Here is an 11,505-nt window from a genome sequence, read left to right as displayed (position 1 = left end):
CTGAAGTAGTCTTTTTTAAAAAAAGAAGAAAAAATGTGTGTGTGTGTGTGTGTGTGTGTGTGTGTGTGTGTACCGTCAAATTGGATCTGACTGGTACAGGAGACTGCCCCTCCTTCTCCAGCAGAGCATGAAGTAGAGTGCTGTGGTGTGGACAGCTGAAACCCAGGCCCCGACAGGCACCTGGGGGGAAAAAAAAGAATAAGGGATTTTTAAAAATAGTGCTGTGTTGAAGCTTCTAGATCACCACTAAAGTATTTGTTAAAAATCACACATGTTGTGTGCCTGGGGTTTCTAAATAGTGGAAACAATTAACACACCTGACTAAAAACCAGAAGATTGGAGGTTCAAGTCCACTCAGGACACTTCAAAAGAAAGATGTGGTCATCTGCTTCTGAAAATCAGCCACAGAAAAGTCAATGACACACCACTACTCAGGGTGTATCATCAAGTAGAATAAATTTGATGGTAACAGATTCTTCTTGGTTGTATAGCCATGGTGTGTCCACTTGCTGTATAGAGCTAACTCGTGGTTGCTGTGATGCTGAACCCTATGATCTGATGTGTCAAATGTGATAATGGTTACTTATGAGGGACAGTGTTTGGTGGAGCTCCCTGATTAAAACAAGCTTGGAAGCAGGAGTGGCATCCACTTCCTAAATGGTTTGCTTATGAAAACCCTATAAACCTGGAGAAAGGCTGAAAGTCACACAAGTATTCAGGACTTTTGTCATAGGGTCTCTACGAGTCACCTATGACTTAGCGGGACTGAATAACAACAACAGATACTGTGTGCCAGCACTGTTAATCTATTTCTTGGACTATGACATTTGGTATTCCATCAGTTCCTAGGGTCTTATATTTTGCAAATCTCCTCAGTACAGCTTGAACCTCTGCCTTCATTACCATTCGTTCTTGATCATATACCGTTTCCTGAATTAGTTCTATGTCATTTTGGTACTGAAACTTTGTGTGTTCCCTCTATCTTCCCTTGATGCTTCCTATATTGTTGAAAATTTTGCTTATAGGAGCTTTCATTGTTGCAACTTGAGATTTGAATTTGTTCCTCAGCTCTTTCAGGCTAAGAAATGTCAAAGAAGTTTTTACCCTTTTTGTTGTCTAACTCTAGATCTTTGCCTTTTCCATTATAGTACTTTGCTTTGTCTTCTAGAGCTGCCCTTTGAAATCTTCCGTTCAACTCTTTTAATTTGGCATTTCTTCCCTTTGTTTGGCCTCTCAACATTCAAGTGCAATTTGAGAATCTCCTCTGGTATCCATTTTGGTCTTTTCTCTCTTTGTAATGAACTTTTGCTTTCTTCATGGATAATATCCTTAATGTCATCCCACAGCTCATCTGCTCTTCAATTACTAGTGGTTAATGCCTCAGTCATATCCTTGAGATAGTTTTAAATTCAAGTGAGATAGGTTTAAGGTCATATTTTTGTTCTTGTCAGCTTGTTTTCATTTTCTTCAGCTTCAGTTAGAATTTGCACATAGTATTGATGGCCTGATTTAGACTGCTGATATTAGGCTTCTCCAGTGATTCTTTCCATAGATGCAGTCAGTTGGGTTCCTGTGTAGTCCATCAGGTGAGGTTTATGCATGAGTTGTTGTTGTGTTTTTTAAAGGTGTTTGTGATTAGTAAATCCTTGATTGTATAAAATATAGCCATTCAATCTCCTGCTTAATTTCTATCACCAAGTCTGTAATTTCTGACTACCAGTCCTACTTTGTTTCCAACTTTAGCACTCAAGTCATCCATTAATATTAATTTTTAAAAGTATACGAACTTTGCAAGTAAACCAGTATAAAATAAAATTTTTTAAAAGTTAAAAAAAATTAATGAATCTTGATTTCATGTTCATTTAGTTTCAGACTGCAAAAATTGGTTATGACCCTCAGTTTCTTCCAACTGACATGTTCAACAAACAGGTGCTGCCCTGGTTCTGCTCACTACTCTATATCAAGCAATTTGAAAGGCCACTACCTGGACAAGATTTTGTTAAGTGCGACCCTATGAACAACAGATCTGGACCCTGTCCTATCCTGTGTCATCCTCACACTTCTGACATACTAGAGTCCATTTCAGTAGTCACTGTGCCAATCCACCTGGCACCTGGTTGAGAATCTTCCTCTCCTTCACCACCCTTTGCTCTTCTGAGCATCATGTACCTCCCCAAGGATTAGCCATTCCTAGCAACATACCCAAAATATGTGAGACGAAGCTTAATAATCTTTGCCTCCAAGGGACATTCTGGCTGCACTTTTCTTCAAGATATATTTGTTCTTTTGACAGTACATGGAATGGATGTTCAGTGCTTTTCTCCAACACCACAGCTCAAAGGCATCAATTCATCTTCTGTCATTCTTATTCACTGTCCAACTCTCAGATGCATAGCAAGTGACTTGAAAGATCATGGCCTGAGTCAGATGCACCTTAGTCCTCAAATTGACATCTTTGCTTCTCAATAACTTGGAGAGGTGCCTGGCTGCAGACTTTCTCAGTGCAATACAATTCCTGATTTCCAGACTGCTGGTAAAAAAAAAAAAAAAAAGAAAAGAAAGAAAGAAAGAAACCAACAAAAAAACAAAGCAAGGTATGGAATATATAGAGAGCTGGGATTGTAGAATAAAAGCAAAGAACTCACTCTGCATTTCTCAGTCTGTAGTTGTTGTTATGTGCTGTCAAGTCACCTGCGACTCGTAGCGGCCTTATGTACAACAGCCTTAAAGCCTGCTCTATTCTGTGCCAATCAATATCACTGTCTGACACACCTACCTCCCATTACTGCAGTCACTGAATCAATCCATATCATCAAGTACTTTCCTCTCTTGAGCTGTCCCTCTACCCTCCAAGTCCCTCTCCAAGGATGGGTCCCTCCTTATAACTTGTCCAAAGTATGTCAGATGAGACTTCAGAATCCTTGCCTCCCAGGAGCATCTTGTTTTCATCCTCTCCAGGTCAAACCTGTTTGTTTTCTTGGCAGTCCATGGTATATTCAGTACTCTTCTCCAACACCACAGCTCAAAGGCATCAATTCTCCTTCTATCATCCCTAGTCATTGTCCAGCTCTCTGATGCATAGCAAGTGATTGCAAAGACCATGGCCTGTATCAAACTTACCTTAGTCTCCAGACTGACATCTTTGCACTTCAGCACTTTAGAGAGGTCTCTAACCACAGACTTTCCCATCATAATACATCTTTTAATTTCCTGGCTGCTGGTGGCAAGAGCGTTGACTGTGGATCCAAGCGAACCAAAACTGTGAACAATCTCTATCTCTTCACCATCCATTATGATGCTGCCAACCGGCCCAATGGTGAGAATCTTTGCTTTCTTGATATTGAACACCAATCCATATTGAAGGTTGCAGTCCTTGATCTTCTGCAGCAAACACTTCAGGTCTTCCTCAGTTTCAGCAAGCAGGGTTGTGTCATCTGTATAATGCCCACAACAATCTGTGACTAACTCTGAGAGTAATGGGAATCCCAGAACACTTGATTGTGCTTATGCGAAACCTATACTTGGATCAGGAAGCAGTCGTCAGAATATAGCAAGGAAACACTGCATGGTTCAAAATCGGGAAGGGTGTACACCAGGGATGTGTCCTACTTCCATACCTTTTTAATCTGTATGCAGAACAGATCATCCAGGAGGCTGAGCTCAATGATGACAAATGTGGCATCAGGATTGCAGGAAGACTCATCAACACTCTGATCCCTGCTTGCTGAAATGGAGGAGGACCTAGCATTTGGTGTAGAAGGTCAAAGACTGCCGTCTTCAATATGGATTGAAGCTCAACATCAAGAAAAGAAAGATTCTTGCTACTGAGCCAATTGACAGCATCATGATAAATGGTAAAGAGAATGAGTTTGTTAACAGCTTTAGTTTCTTTAGCTCCACAAATAGCACTCGGTACCAGCAGCCAGGAAGTCAAACATCAAATTGCTTTGAGAAAGTCTGCTGTCAGGGACATCTCCAGAGTACTGAAGAGCAATGATGTCTGTCTGGAGACTAAGGTGCACCTAATCCAGGCCATAGTCTTCGCGATTACTTGCAATGCATCAGAAAGCTGGACAATGACTATGGATAATTAAAAGAAAATTGGTGCCTTTGAGCTGTGGTGTTGGAGAAGAGTGTTGATTATATCATGGACTTCCAGGAGAACAAACATGTTCCGCCCGGAGAGGGTGAAATCAGGCTGCTCCTTGGAGGCAAGGATTCTTAGGCTTTGTCTGACCTATTTTGGTCATATTGCAAGAAGGGACCAGTCCTTGGAGAGAGACATCATGCTTGGAAGGGTGGGAGGGACAGTGCAAGAGAGGAAGCTCCTTGAAAACATGGATTGATTCACTGACTGGGATAATGAAGGTAGGTTTGTCAGAAACAATCGGGGTGGCACAAGAAAGAGCAGGTTTCAGGGCTATTTTACATAAGGTTGCTATGAGTCGCAAGTGACTCGATGACACACAACAATAATCATTAATATCACATGCAAGAAAAATAATGCTGAAATTATTTTAAAAACAGCTGGGAACTGCCACATTTTATCTATTCAACAAGGAACTGTTAGTAATTAAAGCTAGGCTTAGAAGAGACCATGGCATCAGGGATATCATTGCTGATCTCAGATAGGTCTTGGCTGAAAGCATAGAAACACACACACACACACACACACACACACACACTTTTTCTCTTATTAGCTATGCAAAGGTATTTTACTGTCGCTTGTAACAAATTATGCCTAACTTTGAGAATAAACAAAACCACCATGCTCCTTCAAGGCAAGGTTGGTGAAACTTCATCTCACCTACTCTGAGTATGTTGTTAGGAGCAATCAGTCCTTGGAGAAAGACATCATGCTTGGAAAAGTAGAGGGTCAACATGGGCGAGAAAGACCCTCAAAGAGATTGATTGACACTGTAGGCTCAAGTATATCTGAGATGGTGATGATGGCATAGGATAGGACAAGGTTCGGACTTGACTTTCATAGGGTCTCTATAAGTCCTGGTCAACTCAATGGCCTAAAAACAAACAGGACCTGTACTATTTACCTCCTCCATTAGGAGTCCTAGGCAGCAAATCTCAAATGGTCTTGTGAGAGAGATAGTGGAATATCACAGAAAAAACAAATTACTAGATTTGTAAGCTAACAAACTTTTTCTAAGTAAGTCTTTTATGTCTTATTCCTATGAAGCAAGTTTAGCCATTGTCTTATGAAGTATGTTTAACCGTTATTAAATGTTTCCTCCCTCACTGAGTTGTTACAGCTTTGGAGACCTGTCACTCAAAGAAGGCATTGCAAGTTGGACAACATCATGCCTCTATACTGCACATGTGAACGCACTGCTGTCTAGTTGGAACCGAGCCACAGCTGACCCGCTGGTGAGTTTCCAGGGCAGGAAATCACCTGGGAGAAAACTGTCCATCCTTCTCTCGTGGAGCAGCTGGCGAACTGACCCCCAAAGAATAGTGGCCTTAGCAGCACAACTCCTTCATGGTCATCAGAACTCCCTGGGCATGTGAGGAATGATGGACTGGCATGTGTTTTATTACACATGTAGTTCCTACAACTTTAAGGAGAAGGAATGTGCCCTTCCACTGCAAGGCATGCTGGGAGCTGAGAGTTCCAGCTTTGGGGGTCACCACACCCAGACAAGCTGCAGGTGAGCACAGCAGGCACCAGGCCGTTTCTGTGCAATGTGCAAGTTCCATTTTGGTTTTCAATTTTTTTTGGGGGGTGGAGTTGACATATAATCATTCGCACATATTGTATTTTGTACATGTACTTTGTATTTTATACAATCATTCACATATGTCATGTTTCATTCATGTACCTTCTGTTTTATATAATCATTCGTTTGCATTATATTTTGTATTATTCATTACCATCACTCTATGCCTATTAGCTCCCTAATCTTTTAAGTCCTATTGAACATTTCTCAATCCTTTACCTCCCCTCCACCCACTAACCTCTGCTAGCCCAGTGATTTCCCCCCTTTCCCCCTTTTTGCTTCTCCTTCTTTCCTTCCCCTTTTGGACATTTGCATGTATCTTGTTCAGTTATCCTTCTGTTATCAACGTCTATCTTTTTTTTACGGGTACATTCTGCCAAGACTTCCCCTTTGGACTGACTGAGAATTTTTGGCTCTATGCTGTGGTTTGGAGTCACTGCTGTCCAGTCAATTCTAACTCATAATGACCCTATCAGGACAGGTAGAACTGTCTCATTGAATTTCTGTAGCAAATATTATTTCCGAGGGAGCTCTTGGTCCTTTGATTCTCCCTCTGGCTATCTTATGGCCTTATCTGGGGAGATCTTGCCCTTTTCCTGAAGCTGTGAATCTTAAGAGGAGTAGACTCGCTTGTTCTCCACTGGAGCAGCTGGGTGAGTTTGAACCAGTGACCTTTCTGTTAGCAGCATAACCCACTGTGCCACGATCGCTCCTTCTGGCATCCTCAGTCAGTACAGATGGTTAACTGGATTGGCTGCTGACCAAAAAAGACTGGAAGTTCAAGTCTATCCAGGAACACCATGGAAGGAAGGCCTGGTGATCATTTCCAGCAAACCCAACCTTTGTAAACCCTGTGGAGCAGTTCTACTCTCGCACACATTGGGTTAGAATAGACTCAGTGTCAACTCTTGGGGTTATTTTTGTTTGGTTGGATTGAGGTCTGAGGCTCCTCCTGCCAGTTCTACCGTTTGCCTTTCACAGGAGTTACTCTTCAGTAAACCTAACTTTATTTTATCATCTGTGCTTCAGAAGACTCAAATGGACACAATAGTTTTGCACAGAAAAGACATACCTGGCAGAACGCCACACATCATTAAATTACTGTTAAACTTCCCTTTGCTGATTTGAAGTAGTAGAAATGTAAACCCAAAGAGCAGATAATTTTGGAAACCACTGAGATTTAGGTCTCCAGTTCTAATTGCACACATTAACACTAATTAGGTCATTTCCCTCACAATCAGCCAGCAGATCAGAGGGGGTCTGGGAATGTGTTGAAATGTACACAGATTTCTGGCTCTGTGAGTCAAACAGAAATGCCAAAATCTCACTATGTCTTTTCCTTGTAGTTTGATTTGAGTAATTCTGGAATCCTCACAAGCATTAGCATATGACCAGGATGATAATTATGCCAAAACTTCAACAGGAATACCTTACTCGTGCTTACTGGATTACTCCATCCTTACTGGATTTAGCAATAAAGTGACCATTGCATAAACTCTCATTAAGGAGTGATGTTGGCATTTTTAAATGCAAACCTTTTAGCCAGGAGCAGAATACAAAGATCTAGAAACCTTCTGGTATGTACCATCCTCCAGACCTCAGGAACGTTGGACAGATAGGAGCCCTCCTAAAGGAATCTTTTCTTTAATGTTTAAACTGCTTTACTCCTTTTTTTCCACCCCATCAAGGATGGGAGAAGTGGGCAGAAATCAATTGGATTTGTTTTGTGGTAAATGTTTCTACCAGGAAATGACTGCTTGGGGTTGCCACAGCTTCATGGAAGATTCATTAAATCGTTATCCTGCTGACCTTTAGCCAGTGGTTGCCTTTAATCAGTAACACAGTTTCCAGTTGTTCCCTTGAAAATAAAGTTATTAAGTCCTATGCCCCATTCTTTAATGGCACCCCAGTCAACATTATTAACCTTCCACACCAACAGACTTGCTTAGCTTTGAGAGACAATTTCCTTCAAGGCCTCTTTAAGAGACATTGACTTTTTCTCTTGTATTTCCTGGAGCATTAAAACAGTTCTGTTGGTAATAGCTGCCTCAAGGGGCCAGGGGGGAGCTTCCCAGTGGTGAGCTGGACTTGCCTTGTTTTCCTGTGGTCTCTTTCAGTTATATTGTTGCTGATCTGTGTTTATTATCCCTCAGAGGAACCGGATCCACAGGGTCCTCTAGTAGGTGCCTCCTCTGCAATTCTTTTGATCTGTGAAGATTTCTTTTCTTAGCCATAGACAAGAGGATCATGTGAGTTCATTTCCCCCAAAAGCTTGATGGTAAGTATAGGCAGTAACAACCAGCTACTCCAGCTCTATGCTGTAATGCCTCTTCTTTATGAGAAAAGTTTAACTAGTTTGGTCACTAGTCGGCACAGAGTTTCTGAAAAGGCTGTTTAATGACCAATTACAGAAATTATTAAGGCAGAGAATATTTTATTGCATTAGTTTGCTGTAGTGTTTGTGACAAATTAGGTGAAGATAGCAGTTTAAAACCACACACATTTATTGCTGTATAATTCTGGCAATCAGAAATCTGAGGTGAGATTCACCAGGTTAAAAAAAAATCAAAGTGTTTGCATGGCTGTGTTCTTCCTAGAGGCTCTGGGGAAAGAATCTGCTTCCAAGCCTTTTTCAGCTCCTAGAAGCTTCCTGAATTTCTTTACTCAAAGTCCCCAGCCAGCAACATCATTTCAGGCTCAGCCCTTGTGATTACTTTGGGCCCACAGGATTCTCTGCTCATCTCAAATCCTTACCTTAATCATATCTGCAAAGCCCCTTCTACCAGGTCTGGTAACGCATTCAAGGATCCGGGTACAAGGACGTCTTTGAGGGACTGTTACTCAGTCTACCCTACCTATTAAGGGAATTGCTGCTTTCCTTACCTCAACATTAGCATTGTTTCAAATTCCTCTTGTCCTGAGAAGATAAAATATCAATGCAGATATTGGTCTCCAGAGACAAAGGATCCCATTTTCCATTGTCAATTGTGATTTCTATTACTCTGGCAATGGACATTTTAAAGGACCATAAAAATAATAGCACCTCCTGGTGGAACAGATGGCCTCGCTGCACAAACTGAATTCTGTACAATAACAATTTCAGGCCTGGGAAATGGAGCAGAGGGAGAGTGCTTGGTACTGGGAGGATGAAATGGCTTTGGAGTAGAATTTTCTGCCTCCATGGTTCATGAATTTTCAGCTTATTTGCAAAATTGTACCGGGGAGAATCCATCCATCCTAGAAAAATATCATTCTCTGCCTTAACTGTCCTCTCCTTTTGGAAAAGCTAAGATGGGACATGGCACAGAGAGCTGTGCAAAACTGAATAGAGCTTTGGAGTCAGACAGAATGCTGGACCTTTCTTAACTCTCTATCTCCATTGTCCTTATCTCTAACCCAGGAATTCTAATACATAGGATGCAGTTTCAGGAAGCAAGGCTTTATGAGGAGGAGTGTGCTATCAAGATTGGAGGAAGACTCATCAACAACCTGTGTTATGCAGATGACACAACCCTGCTTGCTGAAACGGAGGAGGAACTGAATTACTTGCTGCAGAAGGTTAAGGACTGTCATCTTCAAAATGGCTTGAAGCTCAACATCAAGAAGGCAAAGATTCTCACCACTAGGTCAACTGGAAGAACCATGATGGATGGAGAAGAGATTGAGGCTGTTAACAATTACAACTTGCTCGGCTCCACAATCAACACTCTCAGCACCAGCAGTCAGGAAATCAAAAAACTAATTGTATTGGGAAAATCTGCTGCCAGGGGCCTCTCCAGAGTATTGAAAAACAATGATGTCAGTCTAGTGACTAAGGTGTGCCTGGCCTAGGCCATAGTCTTCGCAGTCACCTGCTGTGCACCAGAGAGCTGGACAGTGGCTAAGGATGACAGAAGAAGAATCGATGATGCCTTCAAATTGTGGTGCTGCACAAGAGTCTTGAACACCAAGAAAACTAATAAGTCTGTCTTGGAGAAGGTGAAAGCAATTTTCTCCCTGTAGGCTAGGATTTTGAAGCTCTGTATCACATACTTTAGCATGTGGCCAGGAAAGACTGGTTCTTGGAGAAGGACATCATACTTGGAAGTTTGGAGGTACAGTGGCAGGAGAGGAAGACCTCAATGAGATGGATTGATACAGGAACTAGAGCAATGGTGTTGGTGTGTTGGAATTAGTGAGGTCAGCTCAGGACAGGGCAGGGTTCAGAGCTGCATAGGGTCACAGGCAACTCCAGGGCACATAACAACAAACAACAACAAGGTTGCAGTCTACATGAAGAACAGAAACAATGTATATAAAGCTGAAACTGGCATTGGGCAGCCCATGGTAACCAACCAGTTGTCCTATGAACAATTTAAACTCAAGGTGAGCCTATAAGTATCAGAGGAAAATGTAACTCCATGCATAGAGTTTTCAGTGATTGATTTTTCAGAAGGTGGATCACTCTACCTTTCTTCTAAAGTTTCCCTGGGTGTACTGGAACCTTCAATCTTTCCATTACCTGCCAAGCATTTTGACTATCTGCTTAAGATTGTTTGTTGTTGTTAAGCACGTGCACTGTTGTTGATTGCCATTGAGTGGAGACTGACTCATAATGACCCAATGAACAAAATACCTGAAGCCTTTCTATAGCTATCATTGTTTCTCAAAGAGTATAGAGTTTCCAGAAGCACGTAGTTTAGGAAGTGGGTGCCGCTCCTGCTAGATGCTCAAAAACTGTAAGGGACTGCAACTACCTGCTGACACATGGCAGAGGCTGTGGGGAGGGCTCAGGAATGGGCAGAGTTTTGTTCTGTTGTTTACAGGATCACTGAGTTGGGGTCAGTTGACAGCATCTAACAACACTGTTATCATTAAGAAGCCCTGGTAACACAATCTTTCATAAGTTAAATAATTAACTGCTAACTGAAAGGTCAGTGGTTTGAACTTTTCTCCATGGGAGAAATACTGGGCAATCTCCTCTTGTAAATATCACATACTGAGAAATCTCGCATGGCCATTGTACTAGCTTACAGAGTTGCTATGAGTCAGAATCAATTTGACAACAACATAACAATAGCAATTAGTGTTGGTAGTATTATTACTCAACAAAACTGAGGAAGACTTAAAGCATTTGCTGCGAAGAGCAAGGATCACAGCCTTCAATGTGGATTGCATGCCCAAGTTTATTGCTGCTTTGTTCACAATAGCAAAGAATTGGAAACAACCCAAGTGCTGAAAAACAAACAAATGAATAGGGAAACTGTGGTATATTCACAAAATGGAATTCTATGCTGCATTGAAAAATAAGGAACTCATAAAATATTATACCAAATAGGTGACCGTGGAGGACATTATGCTAACTAAAGTATCTCTGTCTCAAAGGGACAAATACTGCATAGTGCTACTGTTGTAAAGCAGGACTGACATCGGGGTTGAGAGGAAACTAAGAAAAGAGGGGATAAATAATGAACACTGTATTGAAACAGATGAGGGAGATAACTGTCTAAAGAAATATATGATTAGGTATTATTTTCATGATTAGAGTCCAGAAGGAGAGCTGCATGGTGGAGTGGACTGGGGAGTGGGGGGGACTGTATAACAATGATTTTTTTTTTCAGTTTTCAAAGAGAAAAAGCAACTGTGGGGGGAGGGGTGGGCTGGGAGGGAAATGTGCAACAATGAGTGGATGGAAACTCATGGACCTAGGACTAAAACCAAGGACTATGAAATTCATTACAGAAAAGCTAGGAACAACACTAGAAGTCCTAATCCACAACATAAAGTCTTCCCA

The 11,505-nt window shown here is 41.6% G+C and overlaps 1 pseudogene; it reads left to right on the top strand.

The window, feature by feature from the left end:
• Positions 1-5,529: 5,529 nt before the first annotated feature.
• Positions 5,530-11,505, top strand: part of LOC102871068 — a 16,840-nt pseudogene continuing 10,864 nt past the window's right edge.

Source organism: Elephantulus edwardii, unplaced genomic scaffold, assembly GCF_000299155.1.
Source record: "Elephantulus edwardii isolate Elephantulus edwardi_28Jun2011 unplaced genomic scaffold, EleEdw1.0 scaffold00326, whole genome shotgun sequence".
Taxonomy (NCBI): domain Eukaryota; kingdom Metazoa; phylum Chordata; class Mammalia; order Macroscelidea; family Macroscelididae; genus Elephantulus; species Elephantulus edwardii.
The sequence above is the reverse complement of the archived record's forward strand: the minus strand, read 5'-3'. Positions and strand labels throughout refer to the sequence as shown.